Raw genomic sequence first — 22,994 nt, 5'->3', positions numbered from 1 at the left:
ACAGTATGATTAAATCTATGTTTAAATGCCCTAAAGCTACTAGACTGTGATCTTGGAAGCTAAGCATGTTCATCCCTGGTTAGTACTTAGCTGCAAGATTTTCAATAGTAAAACAATAACAACAACAACAACAAGGGGCTTGTGTGGAGAATGAGGGGCGAGCTGAAACCAACTGTGGAGGCAAGATTTTCAATATAATAATCATCATAATAATAGGGAACTTTCAAAGTGTGTTCTTACAATACAGCAACATTGGGTACCATTCTTTGTCTATTACCTCCATGTCTTTATGATTTATGCAACAGGTTAATTTGTCCATTTCACACATCTAACCAGTCATCAATTTTTTGGGCCTTTCTTGATTTTTCCAGTATTGTGCAAGTACAGTTCTAGCAGCAAGAGTTTCAATAGTATAACAACAACAACAACAACAACAACAACAATACAGTAATAGGGGACTTGTGTGGAGAATGAGGAGGAAGCTGGAGCCAACTGTGGAGGCAAGATTTGGAGTTGAGGGCAAAGGGGGCTGCCCCCTTTCACAACCTCCCTCAACTTGGCACCCCCTCCTCCTCCTCCTTCTTTGTGCCACACACTGTTGTTGTTGTTGTGGTTGTTTTTAACTCTTCCTGAGAGAGAGAGAGCCAGGGGGAAGAAAGCTCTCCCCAGAGCTCTGCCTCTGCAGCTCCTCCCAGACAGAGCTCTGAGTAAAAGGAGGAGGAGGATTATTGCGCAAAGCTGGCGGTTGTTGTGGCGGCGTTGGAGGCCAGTCAGGGAGGGATTTAGCTGCTGTGGCTCCTTCTTTTCTTCTCCTTCTCCTCTTCCCCACGTTTGGGAGAGAAAAACTTTCCTCAACGAATATTATCATCATCATCATCATCATCCCCATTCCTCCAACTAAAGAGAAAGAGTCTACAGAAGAACTTCCCAGTGGGACCCCTTTAGGCCTCCACAGGTAGTACTTGTTATATTGTTATATTTATTATATTGTTATTGTTGCGTTGTTGTTGTTATATGGAAGACGTTTAGGAAACCCTCCTTGGACAGAAGAAGGCGTGGAGGACACGGTCCTAGAAAAGGAGGACATCAGGTCACTTTGGCCATCATGCTCCAAATGGAGGACGTTTAGGAATCTCTCTTGGACACAAGGTTGGAGTGGAAGACACGGTCCTACAAAAGGAGGACCTCCTGAACAGAAGGAGGCACCCTTCCTGGACAGCAGGTTGGAGTGGAGGACATGTCCTGAAAAAGGAGGACTTCGGCTCGCCTTGGTAATGGTCAAAGTGGAGGCCATTTGGGAATCCCCCTGGACAAAAGGCTGAAATAGAGGACACGGTCCTAGAATAGGAGGATGCCTGACCACCAATGATCCTCCTTTTTTAGGACCGTGTCCTCTATTTCAGCCTTACTTCTGAAAGGGATTCCAAAACGTCCTCCCTTTTGAGCATGACTCTGAAGTGTAGATTTATATTGTTCTATATGAGTGTTTGAGCTTTTACCTCCCCCCCCCCGGGATGTCCTCCATTTTGCTGTGCCTTGTCCTCCTTTGTGGTTATTAGGACCTCTGGTCACAGTGGCGGGAAGGTAGGGTGACCAGGCGTCCTCTTTTTCAGGACAGTGTCCTACATTTCCAACCGTCTATCCAGGAGGGATTTCAAAATGTCCTCCATTTGGAGCATGGCTAAGAAGAATGAATTTATCTTTATATGGGTGTTTTTAGGGTTTTTTTGTCCTCCAGTTTTTGAATGCCCTCCATTTTGATAATGAATAAGAAGCATGAATTTATATTTCTGTGAGTGGTTATAGCTTTGATTTGTTAATGTCCTCCATTTTTTGGATGCCCTGCATTTTGACCGTGACTAAGAAGCATGATTTTGCATTTCTATGAGTGTTTTTTTTAACTTTTCTTTGGTCCTGTCCCCTACTTTTTTTAGAGTGTCCTCCATTTTGCGGTGCCTTGTCCTCCTTCGCAGTTAGGACTTCTGGCCATCCTGGGTGAGGGGGGTGCTTTTGTTGTTTACCTTCAAGTTGTTCCTGATCTATGGTGACTCTATGGAGAACCTCATCACAGCGTTTTCTTGGCAGGTTTCTTCAGAGGGGTTTGCCATTGCCTTCTTCCTCTGAGGCTGTGAGAATGTGACTTGCCCACGGTCCCCCAGTGGGTTTCCATGGCTGAGCTGGGATTCGAACCCTGGTCTCTAGAGTCGTAATCCAGCACTCAAACTACTATTCCACACTGGCTGTTTAGCTGCTCTCAAAAACTTGGCAAGCAGCTATCTCTGTGAAGGGTTGGGGGGAAAAATCCCTCATTGAAACCGGAGAAGAACCAGAGATGTGGCTCCAGAGATTGGAGAGCTCCCAGGTGAGAACTACAGCCTCATCTCGGATGACCAGAGGTCCTTATAACCACCAAGAAGGACAAGGCTCCACAAAACGGAGGACATAACCAGAGAAAAGCTAAGAAACATAGAAATATAAATCCATGCTGAAGTCGAAGGCTTTCACGGCCGGCATCCATAGTTTTTTGTGGGTCTTTCAGGCCTTGAGTCCGTTTTCTAGAAGAGTTTATTCCTGACGTTTCGCCAGCAGCTGTGGTTGGCATCTTCTTTCTCTGAAGAGAAAGTTGCTGGCAAAACGTCAGAAATAAACTTTTCTAGAACATGGCCTCATAGCCCAAAAAACCCACAGAAAACTATAAATTCATGCTTCTTAGTCATGCTCAAAGTGGAAGGCATTCTGAAAATAAATAAATAAATGGAGAGCATTACTAAATAAAAGGCATAAACACTCATAGGAGTTTATCACATGAAGGAGATTGGGAGTTTATCCCGTGACTATCCCAGAAAAACCGCGTAATTACATGAAATGATTTCATATGACATCGCACAAAACCCGTGTGCATCATTTTACTTTTGGGATTTCAGTGACAATGCGTTTCCGATATTGCTTTATTTTCTCAGTTCTGTGTTATAATCATTCACGCAATTACTCACCATTTTGGCTTTATTTGCAGGATGCTTTAAATGCGCTTTAATCTCTCTTTAATGCCAAAATTAGCCCAGTGTGATAAACGCTATAGAAATATAAATTTATGTTATTCATCCTCAAAATGGAGAGTATTAAAAAAATGGAGGGCATTCAAAATGGAGGTTGAAATGGGGGACATGTCCTGGAAAAGGAGGACATCTGGTCACCCTGCCTCACCCCACCAAAGCGTGGGAGACTTGTAAACTCTTAAAACCTCTTCCTTGTCTGAAGGGATCCCCATGTGGTTTACATCGTACTGCACAAATAATCCAGTTTGACATTGCTTTAGCTGCCATGGCTCAGTGCTGTGGAATGTTGGGATTTTTAGGTGGCCCCAGAAATCTCTGATGGAGAAGACTAAATGTTTCACAAAACTACAATTCCTAGAATCCCATTGCATTGAGCCATGGCAGTAAAAGAGATGTGAAACTGGAGTATTTCTGCGGTGCAGCTGCAATTCTGGTTGAAAGTATTTCTGAAAGGGTATCACACATTTGCTGCTTAGCCAGGAAAGGTCTGAAGTCTTGCATCAGTGTACTCTTTCTTTCCTCCCCCTCTTTAATTACTAGCATGCCTGGGTTTGCAGAGGCATGAGCACTATAATTTGCAAACTGAGAAAGAAGTGTTTGCGAGGACTTGAGCAACAGATGACTCAAAGCAACAACATCTTCCTCGTGTTGTCTCTCTCTGTCTGTCTGTCTCTCCTTTTCCTGTCCTTCAAACTCTGCCCAAACAAAGCCAATCTCCCTGCTGTCAAGGTAGCAAACATAATCCCCTCCTGGCTATGGATGATGATTCTGTGGGTGGGGAAACCACTGCCTTAGTTACTTTAGAGGTGCTAAATCTAACATGGGTTTATTTACTTGGCTACTGATAATTACTATTTGGGCTTCGGATCAATTGGATCGACCCTTTGATTGCCCCAGGAAAAGGGTTAGGCTATTAACACTCTTTCCTCCAGGAGGGTTAGATGGCCTGTACTAATAGAAATTGGCAAGCTGACAAAATTATATAGGTCACTGGGAAATAATTCCAGCTTAATCGCCTTTATCTTTTTCGCTAAAGGGAAAAAGAATTTCCCTTTACCACATGGCTGCTTTCTTTTATTAGAGCCAGGCTGTCTTTGGAAATAGTGCTTGCAGTGCTTTTAATTTTATTTTACTGTATCTGTATTGTGGTGTGCTTTCAAGCCATTTCTCACACAGGGACCCTAAGGCAACCCTGTCATGGGGTTTTCTTGGCCAGATTTGTTCAGAGAGTGTTTGTCTTTGCCTTCCTCTGAGGCTGAGAGTGTGTGACTTACCCAAGGCCACCCAGTGGGTTTCCATGGCTGAGCATGGATTCAGACCCTGGTCTCCAGAGTTGTACTCCAGTGCTCACACCACTATACCATGCTGTCTGTATATCATCTGTAAAAACCTGTTGGATTAAATTTGCATTCTTGAAGCACAGGATCCAAAGCATATTTTCTAGTGTTCTTAATAAGGAACTGTTCCCTTAAATCTAAATTACCTGTGATCTTGATTATAACTTACCTTGACTGTATACTTCAAACTCTTGTGGTTAATGGTTAAAGATACCTGTAGACTGTTTGAAGTCTGAACTGGGATTCATTCTGCTGTTACAAGCTGCTTGGATCATGGGCCATCCATGATGTAGACAACATTTTTATAACCCTCCTAGTGTAGCCCCCAAGACTATGAAGTTTTGGTGTTTTCCTATTAAGCCTTGGTTAATAAGTTGGTTGCATTAAGATTTTACCTGCATAATATTTAACAAAAACTAGTAGTTTTAGAGTGAGACATTTAGTATTCAGTGAATGAAAGTAATACTGTATACACTCATGTGTAAGTCTAGAAATTTTAGTCAAAAAATTGACCCAAAAAACCTGAGTCGACTTATCCATGAGTCAATGTAAGTACAGTACGTTAACTCTTTATTTTAAAAAAGAAGCATCCTCTGGTGATAGGCAAGAGTGTAATCAGTCCTGGATGCACTGGCCCCACGCTATTCACTCATCCATACAGCCTTTACTATGAGCACAAATATGCCTGCTGGAATTTTGTAAGTATTTTGACATTGTTTTCCTATGCTTCATCCTTTAGATCCTTTGTTACATGCCCCTACGTTTTACCCTCGAATTATCCACAGGTCATGTCAAAATGCATAATTTTAGCCCCAAAGTCTGTCCTCAACTTATACATGAAGTTGACTTATAGTCGAGTGTATACAGTAATTCATCTGCTCAATCAGTATCCAGTACATAAAGTGCAAGCTTAACATCTTTATTTCAAAACAAATCTTGACGAGTTAAAAGTAGACTTGTTGAGTTGAAAGGAGCATTGCTCGGTGTGTGTAAATGTCACAGCAAGGGTCCATATGATTAGATTGCAATCTTGTACAAAGTTTTCTGGATGTAAGCTTTATTGTTCACAGTACGGCTTACTCAGGAGTAAAGTGGCTGCTGTTGAGTTATTTCCTCAATGTGTTGTAGATACTGGAGATAATACAAACCATAATTAAAACTTAAGTTTCCATGATCTCAAAAAGGCATCCATTGGGCTGGATAAATTTATCTCAACACACGAGTTTCTAAAGCCACAAGCTTCTTTTTTTGCTGATGAAATCAGGCTTATTTAAATACTTTCTTTGATATATGTAATTGGGAGAGAGGTGCAAAAAATAAATAAATAGTTGCCTAGGTTGTACAGTTTGTGCAATTGCAACCAGCATGGAAGACCATCAGATAAAACCTTTGTTTTGGTTACCTCATTGGATCTCAAAATGTGGGTTGTGAAGTACCTGAAAAACTGCAGTTCATTACTTCTGTCCAGCTCATCACAACAGCAGGAAACCCACTATGGGGCAAAAAATTACAATTATGAACCAGGATTCATAGCTTAATGCTCCTAAGCAAGCCAAGAACTGGAAACAACTACAAACTCTGGCTTCAGAATCTATTTGTTCTTTTGTTTTAAGAGAGCTGCAAAGCAGAGGTCCCAGTTGAGGCACAATGCTAAACTTTTTCTTCCTAGTTACCATATACATTTGTGTACAAATCGACCTCATGTATAAGTCGAGGGAAGATTTCAGAGTCAAAATCATGGATTTTATATGACTTGGGGATAAGCTGAGGGTAAAATGTAGAGGACTATAATGAAAGAGGGAAAGAGAGAAATACCACTTCCGTCTCTCCTTCTCCTTCTCTGGACCTCTCCTGACCACCTAACACTGATTCCCAGGTGCTGGAGGAGAGGTTTTAACATCAGATTGAGAATGGAAGCAAGTGAAGTTGAATGGAGAGGTTTTTCCATGGGAAGAGGAGGGTTGCAGATTGGACTAGGAACCTCTTTCACAGAGAGAGAGAGAGAGGGAGAGAGGGAGAGAGAAACACAGGCTGCTTGTTTTAGGACCTTTCTAAGCAGTACTAGTGTACTGACCCATATATAAATTGACCCAGGATTTTAGGGTTAATTTTGGGGCATAAATTTCTCAACTTAAGTTAACTATATGGTAGTTCCTGGTTGCCTTATTCTCTCCCAGTGATGAGAGGTTAAACAATTAGCACACAGCTCTTTGGTGGCAAGTCAGGATTTCCAGAATTCTAGTTTAGTGCTGTATGAATGCATAAATGTGGTCAATGTGTAAAAATCTGTAGAAAAATTATCTGATATGAATAAACCAAAACACACATACTGTTGATAAAACAAGATAAGGTTTAAAAAAAGTATTCCGTTTGCTTTAAGAGACCTATTGGCATGAGTCATGAGTCATGAAAAAAACTGGGTGGGGCAATCTCCAAATATGTAAAAACATGACAGCAGTTCACAATTTTTAAAGCCTTACTTAAATCTGAAGAAGCTATGGAGTAGTTAGATGTGGGATGTAGTCATTTATTTACAATTTTATTTTCAATAATATGGAAGACTAGGAAAAAGTTTTACTGCTTAATAGTATGCTATTAAAATTAATTTAAACTCCTTTCCTGTCTCATATGTAACTGAATGGTATACTTAACAAAGTATATCAGAGAACAGAAAATAAGCAGAAACTGGAGTATGTATGTAGTAGGAAGTACAGAGACAAGGCTTGGCTACATTCATACACAGGAATAAACTGAGTAAAAATTGGCAGACAAAAACTATCTCTGTAAGACCTGGCAGCCAAGCTTTATGAAAGCAGTTTCTCACATGCATACACACACCTCTTAAGAGTGTGAATATGTACCTCTGCTAGTATGCATAGGGGTGGGGCCTGCAGGCAAATTAGTGACTATTGTGAGCTTATCTGGTTTCCCTCATTCATTTGATCATGATGAAGGAATCTTATCTTTCACAAATCTCAGAAGCAGTTCATGCAACAGACAATGTCTTCTTTAACTAACTGATAAGTACATCAGAAACAAAAAAGAATGAGATGAGTGTATGCTAGAACAAGTCACGTAATACAAGTGATTAATTTATCGTGAAGCTAGAAGTCTTTGCAGTTTAACATACATCATATTCAAATTAACATAAATTTAAAAAGAGAAAGGCAAGGGGGACATATATGGTGACAGATTTTGTGATATTATGGATATATTTGTTCACAAAATCACAAGACATTTCAGCTGATAGAAGAGTTAACTGCACAATTTTTAAAAAATTATAATGAACATCACCTATTGAGCATTGATCGTAGCTATTACTAAATAATATATACTAAACCTAACAGCTTAAGCACCAAGTTGAAGCTTATTAACTGAAATGAGAAATTCAATTTGTTTTTATTTCTATGACTGAAAATAAATTAACATCTGTCTTTTACTGGCCTAGTAGCCTGATCAAAGAGTTGGGTGAGGTGGGAAGACCATTATCGTAATATTTTCACTGCATTAATTGGGAGATAAGACCGAAAGAAAGAAAGAAAGAAAGAAAGAAAGAAAGAAAGAAAGAAAAAGAAACTTTCACAGCATGCATTTGCAGACTGGCTTTTGGTAAATTGTTTTTCACAACCTAAAGGTTACAAAATACAATTTCATGAAGAAAATGCTCCTCCTTCTCTGATGTTAACAAGACATTTATAACATTGCTACAATTAATATTAGGGTTAAATACTATGATGAGTAAGAATCAAAGAGGTGGAAGAGACCATAATGGCCAGCCAATGCAACCCCTCACCATTCAGTAATACACAATCAAAGCACTTTCAAGAAATGAGTGTTCTCTCTCATCCAGCCTCTGTTTAAAGATCTCCGAAGAAGGAGACTCCACCATTCTCTGAGGCAGCATGTTCCACTATTGAACAGCTCCTACCATCAGGATGCTTTTCCTCATGTTTAGGTGGAACCTCTTTTCCAGTAGCTTGAATCCACTGCTACATGTCCTAGTCTCTGGAGCAGCAGAAAACAAGCTTGCTCCATCCTCAATATGACCTTCCTTCAAATATTTAAACATGGCTATCATGACTTAACCATTTATTCCCCAGTAAAGATACTAAGCTCCCTAAGCTGATCTTTACAGGGCATGGTTTCCAGACCTTTCACCATTTTGCTTGACCTTCTCTGGGCACAATGCAGCTTGACAATTGTGGTGCCCAGAACTGTAGACAATATTTCAGGTGATATCTAACCAAAGCAGAATAGAGTGGCACTATTGCTTTCGTCACTCTAGGTACTATGCTCCTATTGTAGCAGACTAGTATCATATTGGGTTTTCTAGCTGCAACATCATGCTAGTATGATGAATGGTAAAAAATGATGGGAATTGTAGTTTAAAACACCTGGAACTCTCATATTGGAGAAATCAAAGGAGATTAGAAAATTTGGCATAGTGACTTTTCAGTATAAATCTGAACATTTATAAAGAATCTGTAAATATGGGGTTTTACATAAAGAGTCCTGGTGTTGGTTAAGTGTTGGTTTATACAGGTGTTTTGCCTACTACTTTTGCACACTTGATAGAAACAAATTCAATACTGTAATTAGATGTGTAAGTTTGCCTGTAACAAAGATTCTGAATGAAAGAACTTGCATATTGCATTTGAATTATCCAGAATGACATTAGAGACTATTATAGACTAATTGTCAGAAATATACATATATTCTATCCTCTTTCCTCCACTCCCATTTTTAATGGTTTTAATTGCTTGTGTACCACATGGAATTAGTGGATCTTCAGATTCATTGTATTTCAAATGTTGTATAATACAGTCAGACCTTATTATACACAGATTTTTTATACACGGATTCAAGCATACATGGTTTGAAAATGTTCAAAAAAGTATAAATTTCAAATATCAAACCTTGATTTTCCATTTTTTATAAAGGGCACCATTTTTTTGCTATGACATATTTAATGGGACTTGAACATACACAGAATTTGTTATACATGAGGGATCTTGGAACCAAACCCCAGCGTATGACAAGGGTCCACTGTAATTACTTTGAACAGTAAAGAGGTTTGTTCTAGTTCTCTTGGTAGTAATGGGGCTGATTTTCATTTTGAGCAGAAAACCACTTGTTTATTTTTCTTGAGCTGGCTTAGATGGTTGTCTAAAGAAAAGGCTTATGCTGTACATTAAAAGTGCTTCAATTCATGTGCAATTGCTTGAGAAGATTCTTACCAAACTTCTCCTTAATGCTCTCAGTTGGGACTTGAAAGAAATACTCTTGGTATCTGTGGGGGTACCCCGTGGGTACCAGAAAATGCAGATGCTAAAGTTAGTATCCAAGATTTAAAATTATCTATAATCAAAGGCAGCCAGACCAGGGCAATTACAGAGGGTGTGGTGGCAAGGCCTGGGCACTAAGCATGCATTTTTCCTGCTTCACCTGCAATAATACTACTCTTTCCTCCAAAAGACAGAAGCAGCAGCTGGTATATTTCCAGCAGAAAGCACAAAGAAGATTGTCCCTTCAGACAATCCAGGAGCATATCTTCCAAGGGGACTATCTTCTATTGATAGCTATTTTGGAAGTGTATTCCATAACTTTATCCGTTCGTCATCTTGCAAATACCTTCACTTCTGTTATCTCAGTTCCTATTATTAGTTTAGAGCCCTCCCCTTTGGGTTGGCCTGGTCTCCTAGGGTTTTTGCCAATGTGATAATAACTCCCGTGGCCCACCTAAAGCTTCAGGGCATCCATATATTTCTGTATTTGGACAATATCCTTTTAAAGTGCCACTCTCTGGCAGGTGTCTGTCAGGCTCTCCATACTACTCTTTCTCTCCTCCATAATCAAGAGTTTATGACTAACATTGTTCCAACTCAAAAGCTGGTATATTTGGATACCAAGAAAGGCCACCTTGCTCAATCCCCAGAGCAAATAGCAAAGATCAGACAGGAGGTCCTTTTTTTAGCCAAGATGAAGGGAGCAGACTTGATATCTGCCAAGAAACCTCTATGATAGGGTTGCCTTGGGATTGCTGTCAGAAATGACTTGAAGGCATACAACAAAATATGTTATTTGAATTGGTAGGAGGACCCCATGTACAAACAACCTTCTAGATCAGTGATGCCAAAACCATGTCCTTTAAGAGATTTTGGATTTATCTCCCAGAATCCCAGACTATTGGCCAACATGGCTAAGGCCTCTGGAAGCTGAAGTCCAAAATCTCTTAAAGGGTACAATTTGGGACTACTGCTCTAGATCATGACAATACTTATTTGATTTTCCTTTTAAATACATTTTACATTTTATATCTCATGAAACAAAATGCTGGATCTTGTTTTGTCTCACTGACCAGGAATACAATGAAACTTTTCTTTCTTCTATTAAATTGCTTTCCAGAACTTACCTTTTGGACTTGGACTTTAATCAACATCAGCAGATCTAAACAGATTCTCTTTTTGCTTGCCTACATTCAGGTTTTTCTAAACTTTTATTCCTGTCAGTTGTTCTGTTTTTTACCATTATTTGTTTTTCAGCTTGTGCATCCTTTAAGGACAGGGCTTTCTTTGTTGTGCTCAGCCTCTTTTGTTGTCTTTGCAACTAGATAAGGTATTATGTGCATTAATGTTGCTGTATTATTATTAATTAATAAATATGCCTGTTGGGAAATTTAATGTCAATATTAATACTTCTTAATCTAAAATGCAAAAGTGTAATGAAATTTCCAATTTCTGCTTATAGTAATCAATATTCCCCTTGGCTCTTACCCTATGATGAAGAATGAGTACAGTGGGCCCTTAATATCCGCTGGGGTTTGGTTCCAGGACCCTCCCGTGGATACCAAAATCTGTGGGTGCTCAAGTCCCATTAAATACAATGACATTGTATATTGTTGTCCATTATATAAAATGGCAAAATCAAGATTTGCTTTTTAGAATTTATATGTTTTTGGAATATTTTCAATCCATGGATACCTGAATCTATGAATAAAAACTCTGTGGATAAAGAGGGATGACTGCATTTCACCATCACCAGTTGTAGTAAGTGTGGCTGCTCCAAAGGTAGAAATGGTGATAATTGGCTTCATTGGTATACACTAGTAGTGCACATGTGGAAAGAAGTTATATTACTTCAAATTGCATACTTTCTTTGGACTTCTGAATTTTAACTATGGAGTTGTAGCATGTGAATAATGTGGCTTGCTGTAATTTTATTTTATTTTTTTACTGAAATTACCATGGGCCCTTGTTATCCGCTGGGGTTTGGTTTCAGGAACCCCCGTGAATAACAAAATCTGTGGATGCTCAAGTCCCATTAAATACAATGGCATAGCAAAATGGTGCCCCTTATATAAAATCTCAAAATCAAGGTTTGATACTTGGAATTTATACTTTTTTGAATATTTTCAAGCTGTGGATGCTTGAATCCGTGGATAAAAAAATCAGTGGATAAGGAGGGCAGACTATGTTATAAACATATTTTAAGTTTTTTAAATTGTTTTAATCATGTTTTTAATAATACTGGTATTTAATTCTCCTTTTAACTTTTGTAATCAGTTAAACTATTGTAATGCACTTTAAATTTCATTTTATGAGAAAGATGGGTACAATTAAGTGCAATTAATTCATTCATTAATAATACTCTTTGTCATCTTTGTGATGGAGCTACACCTACCCTTTTGAGTGCTCATGGCATAGGTCTCAAAGTGAATACAACTGTAAATTGGCAAAGACCTTTCACTTTGCCTACTGTGCGGCAGTGAAGGTAGAAAAATAACGTACATTTCCTCTTTTCTGTTCTCAGCACATTATCTAGCAGAGCTGTTCTGAATGGTGAAGAGCCTGTTGGTGTCAACTCAAAGAGAAGTCTTGATTGCCTGCTGTGATAGATTTACTGGGTATTAGGAACAGAAGGTCATTCAGAACTTGATGCCGCAGTTATTGCTGAGTTTAGGGAAGTGTCTGATGCACCATTTGGATAGTTTTCTTGGGATCAGTTTCAGTTGTCATAGCTGAATGATGTGGACAAGATGTTTGAATTGGTTCTTGCCATCACATGTAGTCTTGACCCTTGTCTACCTTGACTCTTAAGATCCAGCAGATGTTTTTACTGGGTGGGCCCAAGGAATGGTAAATTCTTCACTGCATCAGGAGGAAGTTCTTGCTGCCTTGAAGGAGGCTGTAGTGTGTCCTCACCTCAGGAGGATCTCCCTGGACTTTGAGGTATATGGGAACCCTATAATTAATATTGCATATTTGGGCAAGGTGACTGAATATGTGATGGTTGGACAACTTCAGATGTTCTTGATGGAAACAGATTATCTGTACCCATTTCAGTCTGGTTTCAGGGTATAATACTAAGGTTGTCTTGGTTGCTCTGACTGATAATCATTCAGAGGGAAAGACAGGGGGAGTGCTGTCCTGCTGATCCTCCTGAATCTCTCAGTAGCTTTTGATACTATTGATCATTATATCTTGCTAGACTAGTTCTGGCAGATGGGAATAGGAGGTACTGTTTTCGGGGTTCTGCTCCTATTTGCAAGGTTAGTTCCAGAGACTGGCATAGTTGGACTCAGCCTTGTGGCCATTTTGTTGTGAGGTGCCACTGGGTTTAATCTTGTCTGCCATGCTGTTCAACATCTGTATAAGGCAGCTGGGAGAGATCCTTAGGAGTCTGGGGGTTAGGTGTCATCAGTATGCTGATGTAGCACTTCTATAGCCTCAGTGGATTCGAATGACAAGAAGAAGTAGAGCTGGAATCCGCTGAGGCTGTAGAAGTGCTGCCTGGATGCAGTGATGGGGTGGATGAGGGTAATAAACTGACGCTAAATCTTGATAAGGCAGAGAGTATGTGCATTGGTGGTTTGTGAGTCCAGGAATTGGGTATCTGCCCTAGATAGGGTTGCACTCATCCTGAGCTCTGGGAGTACTCCTAGATCCATCCTTGTCACTGGAGGCTCAGATAGACTCTGTGGCTTGAAGCCAACTTCGTTGGTCTGCCAGCTATGGCCTTTCCTGAACAGGGAGAACTTAGCCACAGTAGTCCATGCACTGGTAACTTCCTGATTAATGCAGATACTACTGAAGTGCATTCTACGTGCAGCTCATGAAGACAACTCAGACACCTCAGCTAGTTAGACTGCAGCAACTAGACTACTCATTGGAATTCCATTCAGATATGCTGTAACACCAGTCCTGAAGGAATTGCACTGACTGCCAATACGTTTCTCTTCTGAATTCATGGTGCTGGCAAAAACAGGTAAAGCGCTTACATGGCTTGGGACCTCAGTACTTGAGGGAGTGCTCCTCTCTCTCAGTACGAGAATTGAAAATGTGTCATCAGTAGGGAAAATACATTGTGGGCAGACATGGGAGAGGACCTTTTCTGTGGTGGCACCCAGGTTTGGAATTCCCTCCCTCTGAAGGCCTGATTGGCACCAACTTTGGAATCATTTTGGCACCAAGATAAAATGCTGGATTTTATTAAAGCCTTTGGACCAAACTGACTTTATCCAGGCTGCACATGTATAATGGTTGTATTGTTCAAGACTGTTTTAACCTCTTTTACACTGTTTTTCATGGAGAAACTATTTAATATGTTTTTAGTATTTTCAAACTTTTGTAATTATTTGTTTTAAATTGATTTTATTGTAAGTTGCCCTGAGGTCTTTGAATAAAGGGTGGGATATAAATACTTAAATAAATGAATAAAATAGTTGAAATCTTTGGAATATGTATCTTGAACCCAGTAGAGCACTATTACTTTGGAATATATCCCTTTCAACCCAATATAGGTTTAATTTAGAGAAGCACAGGAGCACATATAGGATTTCACTGTGAGTTAATCTAGATATTTGTCGGATGTGACAAGACAAGACACGTGGCAGAAGGACAATGCCTGGGTGGGACAGTTGACAGACTCTCCCTGCTTAATCACTGGGGTGTGTATTTACTTATGTCCTGTTTGTCCTAACCTGTCTTTATACTGGTGAGTGTGGTACAGCTGACGTCCAACTGGTAGAATTCTGACTAAGGCTGTTCTTCTATTCCTGTTTAACACACATCTAACACATTTCCATTTATCCCTTATGCAATCCGATGGATACTATATTATGATGCCATAATATTGATTAAGTGCATTCTAAATGTGGATTTATGTGAGCATAAAAGATAGAATTTTCATGCTGTTGTGGATCAGCTTGTATAACTGGAACATAGAATTATATTGTTATCTGTTAAACTGTAATTTAATAAAAATTGAAAATACTTGAATGTAGAAAGGATCAAAGGAGTGAATGAGTCTGAAGGATGAAACTAATGGCTGTTCATTACATTGATGCTAGCTATATATTTGACAGTTTCCTTCCCACACGAAATCTCAACACAGTATGTTGATGTGGTAAATGGAAATTCCTTTTACATTGTATACTGCAAGGCAAATAGCATTGGAATAGCCTGATTTCTGCCTTGTTACAGTGCTTAAATATCTGATGGGAAGTTTGTTCAACCACTGTTCTTATTTAAATTTCATGTAATTAGTTTTAGGCCTGATGGGAATATTGCTGCATGTCGTTACCAGACCTAAATAACAACCTGTCATTATACACAGCTATTAAGTGTTAATGATATTTCCTTGCTAACAATCTTAAAGTTGAATTGTATCTTATCAAGCCCTTGTGTATAATATTGGAAATGTGTTTTGCTTTTGAATTTAATTAATGATGCAGTATTGATGGTATTTGGTCCATATTTGCAAGGATTGACGCATGAGATCCTATGCTTGTGCTTTGTCCACAGTCAAACACAACATATCAGTCTTAACTCTGTGTGTGCAGTATATGTATGTTCTAAACAAACGTGTTGTCATTGGGCTACTTGCTCTTTGTGGAGACGGTTTGTAAAGCAATCTATGCTATATGCACTCATCATCTCTTGTAAAAATTAATATATGGAGAAGTCACAACCAAGTTCGTGTGAGATGACTGCTTTTGTTACCTGGGTGTTAGTGCTGCAGCTGGAAGTCTAGATAAGAGTATATATATCCCACAAAAAAGAGAAGAATGGACAACTTCTAATTCACTTAATGATTTTTTAAAAATACGTTCTGTGAGCTATTTGGAATTTTGCTCTTGTTAGAGTGGTAAAGTTTAACCTTTTCTGTTTTATTTGAGTGTAGCAATTGATTAAAAAAAATTATGCTACAGACTACGTAGCTGTTTAACTTATCTACCACCTTTCAGTGCTAACAGAAATTTGCAGAATCTGGTGTAATCGAATATTATGGCATTATTTCATTTATTCATTCAATTGATTTGTATCCCATCTTTCTCCCAACATGGGACCCAAGGTAGTTTACTATATAGTTTAAAAATGAAGTACAGCCAGAGTAAAACTAATGATAAGCTTTAAAACAAATAAGCAATCCAATTAAAATATCATTCATCTGAGACAATATAAAAGCAATGTGAAAACATACTAAAAGTACAGCACCCCGCCCCCAAATAAAAGACCCTTCTGTCTTATCAATTAATTGTCAAAAACCTGTTTAAATAAAAAGCACATAATTCTGAAATAAACCATTGGTCAAATGTAACAAGTGAATAATTCTAATATAAATCATTGATGTAAACATAATTAATGGGAATTAATTACATTAAAGATACAACATCTTATATGATAGCTGATATATATTGATTACATGTACGAACTATTGTACAAATACAATAGCAAATAGATATACAGTTCAACTTTACAATATTAAATTTTGTGTAGGAAAGATAATGATATTAGCTACCTTTTAAAAAAAGCACCAGGATAAAATGTGTGTGTATGTGTGCTGTGTGCCTTCAAGTCAATTATGATTTGTTCAGAGGAGGTTAGCCATTTACTCTCCTTGAAGCAAACCACTACACCTTGTAGGTTGCCTAAAGATATATTTCTACAGATCATCATGAATAATTAAGGGAAAACAGAAAGAGTTATTACGATTTATATGTGTAATAATGGGAAAACACATAGGATAAACATTGTCTTGTGTTTGATAATTCCTTGATATCTTGTACATTTTTTTTCATCAGAGCTGATTTCTATAATCAGTTACACCACTGGTTTTTTGGAAACTGATGGAGATGAGAGGACAGAAAGATGGCTCTAGTTGTGCCAGTTTTGCTGTTTTTTAAAAATATACTAAACTTGTCAGTTTGTAGTGATATGCTTTGCAAGCTGCTGTCACTATACAGTATAAGGTCAAGTAAAATGTTATTGCAAAGAGGTTATCAAACAGCTTGTAGAATGTGTGCAGAATCTGCTAGTCTGATGTTGGCCAGAAAAAATCAATGCACACCCCCCACCCCTTCCTGCCAGGACAGATGGCTGCTTAGCCAAGGGGGAATAAGTACATACTTGGCCTTTGACATAGATCCAGTTGCAAGTTGCCACGTTTTCACCTCCCTGTTGTCTCCTGAGACAATTGCAATTGTTAAAGCATTTGCCACTAACTCAGAGGTATTCCCTTTTCTCAGGGTCATAGTTGAGTGCTTCTGATGTTAACCTTAGCTTTCTAATATGCTAAATTAAAATGTTCATGTGATACTATTACATAGCTTCTTGAATTACTATGTATATTTTGCAGACTACAGCATCACAAGATAGAGATGTTTCTGTTTTAGACTTAAAGAATAGATGACAGAAAGAGTTAGATTGCCATAACTTCCTAGGGCCGCCTAAACTTACCAAGGTTATTTAAACTGACTAATACTATAAATTAGTATGCAATGGTTTCTTGGTAGTACCTTTGAGACTAACTGAAAGAAAGATGTTAGCAGCCTAGGAATATTATAGTTGGCTGTTTATGTAGTCTGTATCTGCTATAATTTTGTTCACAAGTTTCCCTTAATCAGTTTATAGTATATAAAGCAGCTTGTATTCTCATTTGATAGCCAGATTGGCTGACTCCCTTAGAAGACTGGAGGTGATGGCAGTGGATCAATGGGTTAATTAATGAGAAACCTTCTCAATAAGTAATTGCAGCCTAATTGTGGGAAGAAATATAAGTAGGAAGAATTACCCTTAGTTTTCATTATCAGTCATGCGCGCGTGCGCACGCACACACACAATCCAAAAGTGCATAAGGCATTAGTTTACTGTGTTCACATATAATGCTAATTATAATGTGTGTAACCATTTTGTCAAATAAAAAGATAAGTGCAGAAGCTGATTGGAATTAATATTATTGAATATATACATGACCAATACTTTTTGTAAATATTTTGCTAGATTTGGGAATTGCAAATCATTTTTTCATACACCCCCTTTGAGTTTTCAAGAACAGGCTAGGTATGCCACTGGCTAAATGTTTTATTTTACATCATTCAGGAAATGTGTTTTCTCTGTGATGGTCCTGAATGGGGATTGCCCTTTGCTGAAGGAGAGGAAGAAGGAAAATCTGCTCTCCTCATCTTTTTCTAGTTAGCCATGCAAAGCATAGCAGCTTGCCTGGGAAGAGAAGTTGTGGACAAAGGAAATAATACAAATGGTCAAACAAGATCTTGAAGGAAGGAGGGCAGACTGATGGAAAGCAGCAACAGAATAGCCAACAGAGACAACTAAGGAAGTTAATACTTGGAGGGCTCAGTTTCAGTTTGCCTTAGAGGAAACAAGAAAAACTAGTCCTGCATTTCAGCATAAAGTGCAGTGAGAGAAGACAGATTGCTTTCAGACGTAAGCATTTGGGCATGTTATAACTAATTTTACTGCTATGAATAGACTGATATATTTAACTTCTTTATAATGGCTGCCTTATGACAGTCTGCATTGAGACTGTTTTGCACCTCCTGTTTTTGGGCAGCATAACTAGGCCCTATTTTATGAAACTTTATAAATTACATGCATATAGGATTTCTTTTAATCAAAGGTGGGAAACCTCTTTTAATTTCAAAGTTTCCAGGAGATAAATTCTGGAGATGAGAGGAATCAAAATAGTCAAGATTGTCTGGCATGAAACTTCTTACCTTTTTTTAGGCAATCTCCTGCACTTATTATACTTTTCCTCAATGTGCAGTAGTTTCAAGCAGCTGTCCTGTTGATGGATAGCTCCTCCATTATTTATTATCAAACAGAAAAAATACTGAATAATTTTTCCTTTTATTTTGTGATTTCCCAGTCATATAGGGATGCCTTATGTAGCTGACAGAGGGCAGAAACACACTGCAGAAATAATCCAGTTTGGGGCCATTTTACTGCCCTGGCCCAGTGCTAGGAAATCCTGGGATTTGTGGTTTATTGTGGCACCAGAGCTCTCTGACAGAGAAGGCTAAATGTCTCACAAAATTACAGTTCCCAGAATTCCCTAGCATTGAGCCAGGGCAGTTAAAGTGGTCTCAAACTAGATTATTTCTGGAGTGTGTTTTGGCCGAGAGTGACCTGAATTCTCTACATTTGTTTAGATGTTACATATATATTTAGATAAACCAGCAAGATGTTCTGTTTTCTCTGATTCCCCTTTTTCTTTGCGTATTCTTTTAAAATATATTTAATTAATTTGGACATCTGTCCTACTTAGGATACTTATACTACCCAAGTAATAAAAGTTCCTTCCATACTATATGGACTAGGAATTAAAATTTCTACCTCTAAACACATACACCCCAGGTATTTTATAATGATAGGCCTGTGTGTGTACATACCTTCAAGTTGCCTGTTGACTTATGACAATCCTGTTAATTTCATAGAATTTCTTTGGCAAGCAATACTTAGAGGAATCCAGCACCTGGCATTTATTGATGGTCTCCCATCCAAGTACTAAGCTACCAGTCACCAAGTGTTAATGTAGAGGCAAAACCCATCATAAAATGATAATAGGTGGAGATAGAGTCTGCCATAACCAGCTGGCAGTTACTGATATAGATTCATACTGATTACCCACCAAAAGAGAGGGAAGGCATGCTTCCCCACTACTGCAGAAAAAGCATCTTCACAGTAAGTGCCAATGTTCTGTTTTTGTGCAGTGTGGGGAGCAGGGACATAGCTAGGATTTTAGGAAGGGGGGGAGGGTCCAGACTAAGTGCCACCATTATAATGGGGCTTGAGTGCGGCGGTACAGCAGCACACACCATTCATTTTTCTCATGGAAGGGTGGGTCCAGACCCCAAGAACCCCTCCCCCTTTGGCTACGTCCCTGTGGGGAGGGAATCCTTATAATGTGACCTACACAAGCAGGCACTATATACCTTAGGAGGGCAGACTCTCAAGAAAATATACCCTGAGACGCACCAAACACATCTAATACATGCCACATATGCAGAGGTGAAGTTTCTAATTGTATAATGTTGTACAAAGGACAACAGAGAAGCCTTCATAGCTGTCTAGCAAGTGTCCACTAAGGAAGATGCCATCCCAAAAGCAGCAGGGGCAACCACACTACACATGGCATGCACTTAAATCCCCTCAGGAACAGGCAAAAAGCTATAAACATAGACTGAATCAGTATAGGATCTCAGCCATCTAGACAACATTGAAGATGACACTTGTCCTGTTGTAGCTTCCTGACAGGAAGCAAAAAGGAAATTAAGGAAGCAAGTTGTAAGGTTTCCCTCATTTCTGTACAAAGGGAACCTTTATGGCAGTGATTCTCAAAGTAGGTGGTACTATCCCTTGGTGGCAGTGGAAAGATTGAGGGGGGGGTGCGGAAAGGAGAGGATGGCAGGGGAATGGTGAGCAAAAAGGGGTGGTAGGAGTCAAAGTGTCAGTACATAAGATAAGAGGAACCAGAAGCCTTAAGACCATAGTGGGGATGAGGGTTGTGTGAAACTTCTCATTTCAGGGTCCCTTAAAACCACCACACAACCTAGTTGATCGCTTCAAGTGGTGGTGTCACTTGCACTTCACCTGCCTATGTGAACTCATTCTCACGGCACCATTTTGGGATAGATTGACTGACTGGAGTGATAAGTTAGAGCACGTGTAGCAGGTGAGAAGTAGTAGCAAAGAGGAGCTTTCACATTTGGGACCCTACTTAAGCTTTGTGAGCTTTGCCAGGACTTGACTGTCAGGTTGGAGCTGTGCTGTTATTCCTGCTTTCTTTCATCAAACAGACCAAGAAAAGAAGTAGCAGAAGAAACAATGGCCCGTTACAAATGGGGCTAAAAGTGTGTGCTCCGCGTGTGCTAGGGTTAGAAAGGGGCGTCCTTTCCGGACGCCCCCAATCCTAGCACATGCGGAGCGCACACAAAATGGCGGTGGCCGTTCCACACGGCCGCCGCCATTACGATGTCATGACCGCGCGGCCTCTATATGGGGTGGCACGGATGTGACCTTGTCACGCCACGCCAGGGCACATAGTGCGCCCCTTCCCCGGCCGCCAAAGGAGCTCCGAAACAGAGCTCCTTTTGCTGTTTGCGTTGCTGGGCGCAGCCTTCATACGGCTGCGCCCAGCGACGCAGAGGAGAAAGGGGCCAAGTGGCCCCTTTCTCCTCCTCCCCGCCGCCGTGGGGTGTCCTTGGGGCTTGAAGCCCCAAGGACACCCCTTTCCAGGCTGTGGGGAAGGGGCCTTTTGCCGCTTCCCCGCAGCCTGGAAAGTGGCGGATCGGGGCCTCAGCAGCTGCCGCTTTGGCCGCTGAGGCCCCGATCCGGCTGGGAAAGGGGCGGGTGCAGGCTGCCGCTTTTCGGCGGTCTGTAACCCGTCAATGTTTCTTGGGTGGGGATGGGCTTGAAGCTGTGTGATGAAGACACATCTCTGGGAAAAAAAGGGGGAGGAGGATATGGAGTTGTTTATTTGAAAGAGTCCTTTGCCTCTCTCAGATTGAGAGGCCTTCCTTGCCAGGGAAAAAAGGAAGCCAGCTGTGGCTCTCTCCAACCCAGCGGAGAAAGGAGAAGGATCGAGAATCTTTCCTCACCAGCGAGAACCTTCTCTTTTTGCACCTGGTCACCTTGGGAGCAGCAGCTGAGCAGCTGGCAGAACAGTAACTTTGTCGCAAGGCTGGCATGGGTGAGAATCAAAGAATCATAGATTTGGAAGGGACCACAAGGGCCATCCAGTCCAACCCCCTGCCATGCAGAAACCTTCTTGGTTGCTGTTCAGCCAGTATTTGGTTGCTGTTCACAGGGTAATCAGGTTCAAAGGGAGCAGTGACTGCACAGCATAAGCAAGTGAGCAGCCAGTTGAGCTGTGATTAAGAAGCATCTTGCCTATACTGCCCTTTGCAGCTTAATTTCATCTCTAAACCTCAGAAACATGCAGTGTTTGCTCTGCCTTGGAGCAGCACCACAGAACTGAAGCTATAATGCAGACTAAAATGAAACCACTTCATTTTCAGCTGTTTTACTGACCCTTTTTCATGTATGTTGTTAGCTAGTTTAGATTCCAGGTTAATCCAAGAGGTTGGGGATATCATCTAAGGAACAGTTGGAAAAGTAATATGTGAAGATAAGCATAATCCAAAAGGTGGAGGATATCACCTAAGGAACAGTCAGGTGGAAAAGTAATATGTGAAGATAAGCATGTATTGGTGAAAAATATTTGCCGTTACTGATGATCACATTCTGTGTGGCCGAGCTTATGCCAATTTAATATGAGCCAAGTCCCCATGTGAATGCAAAGGGCATGCCTCATTGAAATGAGTTCATCCCAGAACTACAAGGCATAAAGGGTCAGTTTAGATTACAATAAATCTGTGTGCCTCCAGTGCCATGGAACTCTTTTGGTAATATTCCAAATTAGCTCTGGGGCAAGGCAGTGATGTAGACTGAGCACAGGTATAAAGGAAATTCTGGTTTACTGATATTGGCATGTCTGAACCAGACTACATTTGTCATGTAGAAGATTCAGAAACTAATTAATGAACGTCTAGGCTCTTTGAAGGTTTCTAACTTGTCTGTGTAATGTTCTGAGGGCATCTTCCATTTGTTAATTTTGCTGCATTGTCAGTGCGTATCTAAACTAGGGTTTGCATTTACAGACTGCAAGAAGTTGTTAATATCTATATACCCATTATTTGTTTGATAGAACACTTCTATTGAGAAACTTGGGTAAAATTCATGTCTTCCTTTTTGAAATTAAAACTAAAAAAAGAGAAATTTGTAGATAAAATCAAGCAATCCATCTTGTAACTTTTTACATCTTATGTATCCACTGTATTTAACCTGTGAAATCCATTTTGAATGCATATTGGACTTCTTTCCCTGTGGATTTTCTACTTTGATCTGTCTCATGTAGGCAATTGTCGTAGACAAAAAGAATGTGTTCCAAGGAAGGTTAAGTGATGGCTTCAGATCAAAAATGCAAAGTAATTCTAGATTTGCTTTTGTGTTGAAGGGCTGTTGCTATTTTAAAACCTTATGACATTGTAACCATTTAAAAGCAATTTGCAAGTGGTAGATTTTATTCATCTTTTTTGTTGTTTTCAGCCAACCCTGCATATCCACGGATCCTCTACCCACAGGTTGAACTATCCACAGCTTTAATTTTTTTTTTAAATTCCAAAAAGAAGATTTTGCCATTTTATATTAGGGAAACCATTTTACTACACCACTGTATTTAATGGGACTTGAGTTCCATGGATTTTGGTATGCATGGTGGGTCCTGAAACCAAACCCCAACA

The 22,994-nt window shown here is 39.7% G+C and overlaps 1 protein-coding gene across 2 annotated transcripts in view; it reads left to right on the top strand.

The window, feature by feature from the left end:
• The first annotated feature begins 736 nt into the window (after positions 1-736).
• The window catches only part of FHIP1A (FHF complex subunit HOOK interacting protein 1A), a 98,395-nt gene continuing 76,137 nt past the window's right edge, over positions 737-22,994 (top strand). For both annotated transcript variants that reach the window (XM_042467169.1, XM_042467168.1), the window contains exon 1: positions 737-955. The gene's annotated coding sequence lies outside the window, so the exon portion shown is untranslated. The remainder of the gene's footprint in view (positions 956-22,994) is intronic.

The sequence above is a fragment of the Sceloporus undulatus genome, chromosome 5 (genome assembly GCF_019175285.1).
Source record: "Sceloporus undulatus isolate JIND9_A2432 ecotype Alabama chromosome 5, SceUnd_v1.1, whole genome shotgun sequence".
Lineage (NCBI taxonomy): Eukaryota > Metazoa > Chordata > Lepidosauria > Squamata > Phrynosomatidae > Sceloporus > Sceloporus undulatus.
Note: the sequence above shows the minus strand (reverse complement) of the source record. Positions and strands in the feature narration are given on the sequence as shown.